The sequence below is a fragment of the Elephantulus edwardii genome, unplaced genomic scaffold (assembly GCF_000299155.1).
Source record: "Elephantulus edwardii isolate Elephantulus edwardi_28Jun2011 unplaced genomic scaffold, EleEdw1.0 scaffold00067, whole genome shotgun sequence".
NCBI lineage: Eukaryota > Metazoa > Chordata > Mammalia > Macroscelidea > Macroscelididae > Elephantulus > Elephantulus edwardii.
Window position 1 is genome coordinate 6337922 of NW_006399817.1, and position 9746 is coordinate 6347667.

At 39.2% G+C, this 9746-nt stretch overlaps 1 pseudogene; it reads left to right on the forward strand.

Moving 5' to 3' along the window:
• The window catches only part of LOC102852905, a 17099-nt pseudogene extending 14021 nt beyond the window's left edge, over positions 1–3078 (forward strand).
• Positions 3079–9746: the final 6668 nt, after the last annotated feature.

The following is a 9746-nucleotide window of genomic DNA, read 5'->3' on the forward strand; positions in this document are numbered from 1 at the left end:
AATGCAGCATAGTATTCCATTGTGTGAATATACCACAGCTTCTCTATCCGTTTGTTTGTTGATGGGCACTTATGTTGTTTCCAACTCCTTGCTATTGTGAACAAAGCCGTGATAAACATGGGTGTACATATATCTGTTTGGGTGGCAGTTATGGTATCTTTAGGGTATATTCACAGTAGTGGAATTGCTGGTTCAAATGGTATCTCTATTTGCAACTTTTTGAGAAAGCACCACCGCCTTCCACAGTGGTTGCACCCTTTTACACTCCCACCAACAGTGAATAAGGGTTCCAGTTTCTCCACAACCTCATCAGCATTTGTTGCTTGCTGTTCCATTAAATTTTGCTATTCTTACTGGGGTGAGATGATTATCTCACAGTTGTTTTGATTTGCATCTCTCTTAGAGCTAGGGATTTTGAACATTTCTTCATGTGCTTGTTGGCTATCTGAATGTCTTCTTTGGTGAAGTGTCTGTTCATATCCTGTGCCCATTTTTCAATTGGATTGTTTACCTTTATCTTATGGTGACTTAGACATTTTCATATGATGTTATAGGACTTTAGATTTTATTTAAATGCCCCTTTTTTATCTAGTATTATGTGATACAACCCTGGCAGGGAAAGAGGGCAGGGAGCACCATTTAATTATTAGTGTTGATGTTGTTATTAGACACTATTGCATCAACTATGACTCATAGTGACTGTATGAAAAATGACTCTGAATCTTGCTCTATCTTGTTCCATCCTCACCATCTCTGATACTCTGGTCCATTATTACAGTTATCGTGTTAATCCCTCTTGTGGAGGCTCTCTTTATTTGACCCTCCACCTTTCCCAGCATGATGCCTTTTTTTCAAAGGTCTAGCCCCTACTGACAATATGCCCAAAGTATGTGAGACAGAGTTTCACCATTCTTCCCTCTAATGAGCACTCTAGTTGCACTTTCTCTAAGACAGACTTTTTTGTTCTTTTGGCAGTCCATGGGGTATTCTAAACTCTTCTTCAATACAACTCCCTATCCCTCACCCAGTTCATTGAGATTATATAGAGAATCTGGACTTCTACCTTCTCCCCAAAATAATAAGTCACTTCTTTGCTCTGAGGTGGACTCAAAGAAACCAATAGAGGTCAGAACTTTCACTGCCATTAGTGGTTGCAAGACCTCGTCAACACATTGGAGATTATGTGAAAGCTGGAAGTCTCACTCTGAACCAGAAGTAGTAGGGAACAGCTCCACTCAAGTGTCAACACATGCTCAGTGTGATTCCTCTCTTTCCCAGGCATCTGAAAGTTGGACAAAGAGTAAGGATGACAGAAGAATAGTTTACGTTTTTGCATTGAAGATAGCTTTCCTGAATTCTTACTTGAGCCACCCTCCCAATATCAGGGAGTGGAAACATAGCAATACAGCCTTGAAAGGAGGGAAGTCCAGGCTCTACAGTTGACCACACAATTTCTGTGGTGTTTGGTTAAGGCAGAGTGGTTATTGTCAAAAAGTTTTCCCTACTGTTAGGCTTCCATTTCCCCTTATCTTTTGAATAGAGAAGGAAGTCCTTTAGGTGCTGCTTCTTCATCTATTGTCAACTGAACTGTTCCCAGTTGTTATTGTCTCAGTTCCATATCAGAGATATAAGAGGTAGAAAGAATAGCTAAGAAATCACTGCTGTTCTGGTCCTTGACTCTGATGTCTTTAGAAGCGTTTTCTTCTTTTCTGTATTTTTCAGAGGCTCCTTTATATGCTTTTTGTATAATACCCAGAAATTTTAGTTGTAACTAGTGGGATAGAATAGAGGAAAGTATATCTATTTTTTTAAGTAGGAGTGGTATCCACTTCCTAAAAAAACATGCCTCTGAAAACTCAATGAACTTTGAGAAACAAGAGTTATAGAAAGGCTTCAGATCTTTTGTTCGTAGGGTCACTGTGAGTCGTGCTCTACTCGATGGCAATCAACAAGAACAACATATCTATTTACCTTTCCAGAAATGGAAGTTTAACCATATATATATATATCAGTATTAAAATTGAAAAGCTAGTTCATGCATGTTGTAAGAAAGTTAGAAGAAACTAAAATTCAGAAAGAAGGAAATGACTACTTCTCATAGTCCTAAACTCAGAAATGACCATTAACATGAGGTATATATACTTATAATCTTTTTTGTTTTATTCTACTGTACCTTCTCTAACTCACTCCCAAACTGAATATGTATGCTTCTTGTTTCCCCTCATTCCTATGATATTACATAGTTTTTCCACAATATCACATTTTTTCTTTTTAAAAATTTCATTGTGATTTTTTAAAAAAAGATATTTTTGTTGGTTTTCATATAATAATTATGTTTTGTTCATATACACAATATCACATTTGATGGCAAAGTAGTCCACATATACTGTTGTGTGCTGTTGAGTTAATTACAGCTCATAGCAATCCTACAGACAGAGTAGAATTATACTAACAAAGTTTCCAAAGATGTAAATCTTATAAAAACATACTTATAAAAAAAAGAAGATAAAAATCTGTCTCTCATAGAGTAGCTGATGAATCTAAGTTATGACCTTTTGGTAAGCAGCTGAATACTTAAGTGCTATATCACAAACACTTCTTATTCTGTTATATAAATTTACTATATTAAACCAACCTATGATTAAACTCATTTGAGGTTTTAAAATTGTTATATAAAGATCATATGTATTTCTTTTCCTTACCTGTGGCATTCTGTCTTGACAGCCCACTATGAGGAAGCACCTGTGACAGGCTTCAAGGAATTAAACCCGGCAGTAGAGACCATTTTTGCGCCTTTTATGGGTTCTCTAAGGATGTCGATGAGAAAAGCTGATGCCCTGACTGTGTGCAAGCTGAACCAATCATGAAAGGGCCTGAAACACATTAGTGAAGGATGTGTTTTTATCTGCTGCCAAGTAGGGGGGAAAACCTTATTAGAAAGAGTCCAACAATGACTTCAGAAAAAAGCTAAAAGTAACTACAGTGCCTACACTACTTAAATATGGAACACCTGAAAAATTGGTAGAATCTGAGCGTCTTCAGGGCAACCTTGTGGATATGATGTTCTCGGAAGATTAAGATTTGATGATGACAATGTTATCTTGACTTCTTAATCTTACTCTAGAAATGGTATACTTGCTTATTAAATAAAGTTATGGTCAAAAATTATTTCCAGAATTGGCAGAAGCATTGAATGCTAATGATCGAAGACCAGACGTGTTATGGGATGACATCAAAGATATAATCCATGAAGAGAACAAAAGGTTCCTACAAAGATAGAGGAGGGAATAAAAGACCAATTGAATGATAGAAGAAGATACTCTAAAAATTGCACTAGAGTGTCAAAAAGTCAAAACAAAGGTAAGAGACACAGAAATAAGTGAAAGAGAAGAACAGAAGATTTCAAAGGGAAGCCTGAGAAGGCAAAGCAAAGAACTGGAGCTGGAAAATAAAAAGGGAATAACTCGCTTAACATTTATCAAGCTGAAAGAACTAAAAAGCAAATGCAAGCCTTGAATTGCAATACTGAGAGATGCTATGGGCAATATCTTAAATGATCTATGAAGTATCAAAAGAAGCTAGAAGGAATACATAGAGCCATTGTATAAAAATTAATTAGCTGACACTGAAAAATTTTAGGAAGTATCAAATGAACAGAGTCAATTGTACAAATTAAGAAGTTCAAGCTGCACTGAAGGTATAGCTAAAAAGTAAGGTTCTAGGAATTGATGTGATACTAATTGACAAGTTTCAACTAACAGATGCAGCCCCAGACATGTTCTTCAATTTATACCAGGACATTTGGAAGAGAGTTACTTGGCTAACTGACTAGAAGATATCCAAATTTGTTGCCCTTCCCAAGAAAGGTGATCCAACAGAATGCTGAAAGAAGCATTAAAAGAAGATGGGAGGAGTATACAGAGTTACTGTACCAGAAGGAATTGACTGACACAGAAGAATTTCATGAAACAATGTATGAGCATGAGTCTGTGGTGATGAAGGAGGAAGTTCACGTTGCTCTGAAAGAATTGGCAAAAAACAAGGCTCCAGGAGTTGATGGCATACCAATTGACATATTTCAACAAACAGACACTGCCCTGGATGTGCTCACTAAGTTGTGCCAAGAAATCTGGAGGACAGACAGCCACTTGGCCAACTGACTGGAAGAGATCGATATTTGTTCCCACTCCAAAGAAAGGTGATGTGACAGTGTGTGAAAATTATAAAAAAATATTATTTATATGACATTCAAGCAAGATTCTGCTAAAAAGTATCAAAAAACGACGGCAGCAACGCATCAACAGAGAATTGCCAGATGTGCAGGCTGGGTTTAGAAGAGTCTGTGGTACTAAAGATGTTATAGCTAATGTTAGATAGATCTTGGCAGAAAGAGAGTTCCAGAGGAATGTCTATCTGTGTTTCATTGACTATGCAAAAGCTTTTGACTGTGTGGATGAAAACAAACTGTAGCTGATTCTGAGATGAATGGGAATCCCAGAACATTTGATTGTGCTTATATAAAACCTATACTTGAACCAGAGGCAGTCATCAGAACAGAGAAGGAGACACTGCATGGTTCAAAATTGAGAAGAATATTCACCAGGGGTGTATTCTGTCTCCTTACCTTTTCAATGTGTATGCAGAACAAATCATCAGGGAGGCTGGGCTGTTTGAGGAGGAATATGGTATCAAAATTGGAGGAAGATTCATCAACAACCTGCGTTATGCAGATGACACAACCCTGCTTGCTGAAACTGAGGAGGACCTAAAGTGCTTGCTGCAGAAGGTCAAGGACTGCAGCATTTCAATATGGATTGAAGCTCAATATCAAAAAAGCAAAGATTCTCACCACTGGACCAATTGGCAGCATCATAATGGATGGTGACGAGATTGAGATTGTTAAATTTTAGTGTGCTTGGCTCCACAATCAATAATCTTGGTACCAGCAGCCAGGAAATCAAGAGGTGAATTGCATTGGGGAAAGTCAGCTGTGAGGGATCTCTCCAGAAGAGCAATGACATCAGGCTGGGGACTAGGCTGCACTTAATCCAGGCCATAGTCTTAGCAATTGTGTACTATGCGTCAGAGAGCTGGAAAATGATTAGGCATAATAGAAAGAGAATTGATGTATTTGAGCTGTGGTGCTGGAGAAGAGTGTTGAATATACCATGGACTGCTAGGAGAACAAACAAGTTTGTCCTGGAGAGGGTAAAACTGGGCTGTTCCTAGAAGGCAAGGATTCTGAAGTGTTGTCTGACATACTTTGGGCATGTTATAAGGGGGGCCGTTCCTTGGAGAGGGACATCATGTTTGGGAGGGTGAAAGGAAATCACAGGAGAGGAGGACACACAATGAGATGGATCAATTCAGTGACTGGGGTAATAGGAGTAGATATGTCAGAGACAATGAGTTTGGCACAGGACAGAGCAGGGTTTAGGGCTATTGTACATAGGGTCACTATGAGTCGCAAGGAACTTGACCACACAAAACAACAATAACAATGTCAATGTCACATGCAAGCAAAATACTGCTGAAAATCATCCAAAAGTGGCTAGAACTGCCAGTAACTCAAATAGAGTTCAGAAGAGGCTATTTCCCCAGAGATATTATTCCTGATGTTAGATGGATTCTGGCTGAAAGTAGAGATTACCTGAAATATCTATTTGCATTTTATTTACTATGCAAAGACATTTAATTGTGTGGATCATAACAAATTATGGCTAACATTAAGAAGAAAGGGAATCTTAATTATGCTCATATGAAACCTATACTTAGACCAAGAAGCTGTTGTCAGAACAGAGCAAGGCAATACTATGTGGTTTAAAATCAGGAAGATGTGTGTTAGTGTTGCACCATTTTCCCACACCTATTTAATCTGTATGCTAAGTGAATAATTTTAGAAGCTAGATTATATGAAGAAGAATGTGGCATTGGGACTGGAAGAAGACTCAGCAAAAACCTGCATTATACAGATGACACAACCTTGCTTGTTAAAGTGAAGAGGAATTGAAATGCTTGCCACAGTAAGTCAATGACTACAAGCTCTCAATATGGATTGCATCTCAACATTAATAAGAGAAAAATCTTCACCCCTGGACCAATAAGCAACATCATGTTAGCTGGAGAAAAGATTGAAGTTATCAATGATATCATCTTACTTGGATCCATAAGTAGCAGATAGGAGATGTATTGCTCTGGGCAAGTCAGCTGTCAGGGACCTTTCCAAATTACTAAGGAGCTAGGATGTCAGTTTGAAGACTAAGGTGCATCTGATTCAAGCCATGGTCTTTTCAATTACTTGCTATGCTGTTGAGAGCTAGAGAGTGAATAAGAATGACAAAATAATTCCTATCTTTGAGTTGTGTTAGGGAGGAGTACTCAATATCTATGAATTGCCAAATGAGCAAATAGATATGTCCTAGAGAATGTGCAGCCAGAGTGTTCCTTGGATACAATGAGGTAAAGCTTCATCTCACATGCTTTGAGCATTTTGCTGGAAAGGATTTTCCTTGGATAGGGACATTATGCTAATAAAAGTAGATGGTCAGCCTAAGTGAAGAAAATTCTCAATGAGATTAAATGACCCAGTGACGGCAATAATGGGCTCTAGTGTGTTAGAGATGGTGAGGATGGCACAGGATACATCAGGGTTCAGATCTGTTGTTCATAGGATTGCTGTGAGTCATAGTTGACTCAATGGCACTTAACAGCATCATTATATGAAGAGGTATATAACACTTGATATTTTCATGAACATAAGCTTATTTCCTTAGGTTCAATACTTACATTTACCTTTTATTTTTCTGTTGTTAATTCAATTACAAACAGCTTACTTAAGTTTAACTTTGCTTCAAAAGAAATAGAAGGATGTTTCAAAACTTAAAACCATAAACAAAGGACACAGTATTGCCAAGAGTAGGATATTTAAAAAAAAAAAAGAATATGCTGAAATTCCCAGAAGTTATTTCATAAGAGAACTGAAATAACATCTGGGACAATGAAAATGTTATTAAAATATGTGCACCATCATCTCAGGTCACCATTTTGAAGACAGCAATTATCTTGAGGTATAAATTCTGGTGTTGTTTATAAGATACATCAGATGCATTATCTAGTAGTCTCCTCTAGTGTGAAGGTTAAATCTAGTATGAGAGGTCAAACCAGAGAATCTGATACTCAGACATTAGTTTAAAAAGAAAAGGAAGGGTTAGATTCAGCTAAGACTTTTGGAGCACAAAGGTACATTTGAGGACTGAAGGACACTGGCAGGAGAAGGCTGGACACAGGACCCAACAGGGAAGAAAAGCAGGGAGAGGAGAGAGTTTGCAGAGAAAACCAGGTGTAGATGGCTATAATCTTAATTGGGGACAAAGGAATGGAAACATCTAGAATATATGGACCAAGAAGACTGGGAAAAAAAGAAAACATTTGGAATAGAAGATCCTGGTAAATCAAGGAAAAGTAAGTGGACATCAATTGACTATGAAAAAGAAGACTTTGGCATTGGCTCCTATTGGTAAATGAGATACCTTAGAAAGAAGCTGAGATCTTTGGTAGCAGACCTCCACCCCAGCAGGACACTGGTTTGAGTCTTTGGTCACAGGGAATTTCTTTCTTTTTATGCATTGTGAATGTTGTCCTAACACCTAGTTATCCAAGTGTGCAGTCCCAGGCCCTGGAATTCCAAGACCCCACACTAGCTAGCCTGCCTTTATCTTTGTCTTTTCTGTAATGAAAAATCTACTGGGCTAAGGACATATCCACCTTGAGCCCACATCCATTTCCTTTCCCTAGACCACAATGTATGCCTGAAACTCAGAATTCTCTAACAAATGATCTTACTGCTTTGTTTGTTGGGTTTGTGTTTTGGTTTTTGTTGTTGTTGTTGTTAGGTGGTATTAAACAAGTACAACGCATGGTAACCCTATGAATAACAGAACTGAACCTTTCATATTCTGTGCCACCCACACAGGCAGGCACTGTGCCAACATACCTGGTTGAGGATCTTCTTAGCTTTCACAGGCCTTTCACCTTCCCAAGCATGATGTCCCTCTCTACAGAATAGCTTCTCCTAGCAACACGTCCAAAGAATGTGAGATGAAGCTTCATCACTGTTTTAAATGAGCCCTCTGGCTCTACCTTCTCTAAGACACATATATCTCTTTGTTCTTTTGGCAGTCCATGGGATATTTAGTACCCTTCTCTGTCAGCACTGTTCAAAAGCATCAATTCTTCTGTCTTCTTTATTCACTGTCCAGCTCTCAGTAGCATAGCCTGTGACTGAAAAGACCATGGCCTGAATCAGTCTAGAACTTCTGTAGGCCTTGTTCTAGAGTCTGTTCTCCAGATAGTGAATCATTTTTCTGGAGTTTGTACCTAGCTCTGAGAATTGGCACTTTGCAGGTACACAACTTATTTCCTTAAGCAGGATTAGCATAAGGCTAGTCCCTATGAAGTGGAAGTTCAAGATGTCTCAAATGTCCAACTTTTTCCAAACTATTGTACCACTCTTCAGCTCTTAACATCAACTACTACTCCTCACCTATGCTCCATGCCATTTTATGGTTCTGTAATTCACTGAAACTTCCCACAGAACTGCAAAGCAAAAGGCTCATGTGGTTGAGGAGGCTAACAAGTACCAACTATGTGGGTCAGGAGTCAGTTTGGAGGCTTCTTCTGACTCACATGGTTGCAGGGGCTGAACTTAAAGGATCAGGTCCAATGTCAAACTGATAAGCTGATAAGAAATCCACAAGCCTAGAGAAGCTGATGACGAAGGTTAGGCAATAGCCTGTTGGCTCATGTTCTAAGAGAAATCAGAGAATAGTGAGCTACATGCAGGAGCCAGAGCAAGACAGAGAGCCAGAATATTCCTATGTATTGCATGCAGACCACACCATATTTCCAAGGAAACGAAGGCAGAGAGTGACTTAAAATATATCCTACTTTAGAGAGTGACTTAAAATACATCCTACCTTAATCTTGCCCCATTAGCGTAAAGGTAACTCACTCCAAAATGGGACCATAACCACAGGCAAGTCATTGCTAGCTGCCATCAAGTCAACTATGATTCATAATGACCCAATGTACAACAAACAGATGGGAAAACTACCGGATCCTGGGCCATCCTCACAATGTGATGTTACATCCTCACAATGTGATGTTACATGCTCACAATGTGCACATTATTGCAGTTACTGTGTTGACTTACTCACTCACTCATTGCCCTTTGAACTGACTCATAGCAGCACCTCCAGAAGGTTTTCAGAGGCTATACATTGCAAGAGGGGAGTCGGTCCATCTTTCTCCCTCAGAGTAGTTGGTGGATTTAAACCACCAGAGAGAACCACCACAGTACAACTCCCTACTCTCTGCACCACCTGAACTCCTTAGGATTTATATATCACAAAATGAAGGACTATGGCATTTGTCATTCACTGCACTGCCGTGCGTCTGAGTCTGAGGTGCCTGCACATGTGATCTCACATGCTGTAAGTGGGAGCCTGGGGTAGAAAAAGAAGGTGAGGGGGCTGTGGGGCTGGAGTTTTTCTTTGCCCCTTTGCCAGGCTCCGCACTGGTCAGGACCGGCCTGGGAGCTAGCCTCCTGAGCAGAGTCCTCCAACTGAGCTGCCACCGCTGCAGAAAGGCTCCTCTTGCTGCTGGGAAATGCATCTGATCTCATCTTGGGTTTCTGTTTGAAATGGAAATTGCTTCATTTGTCAGTTTGTCAGGCTCCTAAGTAATTA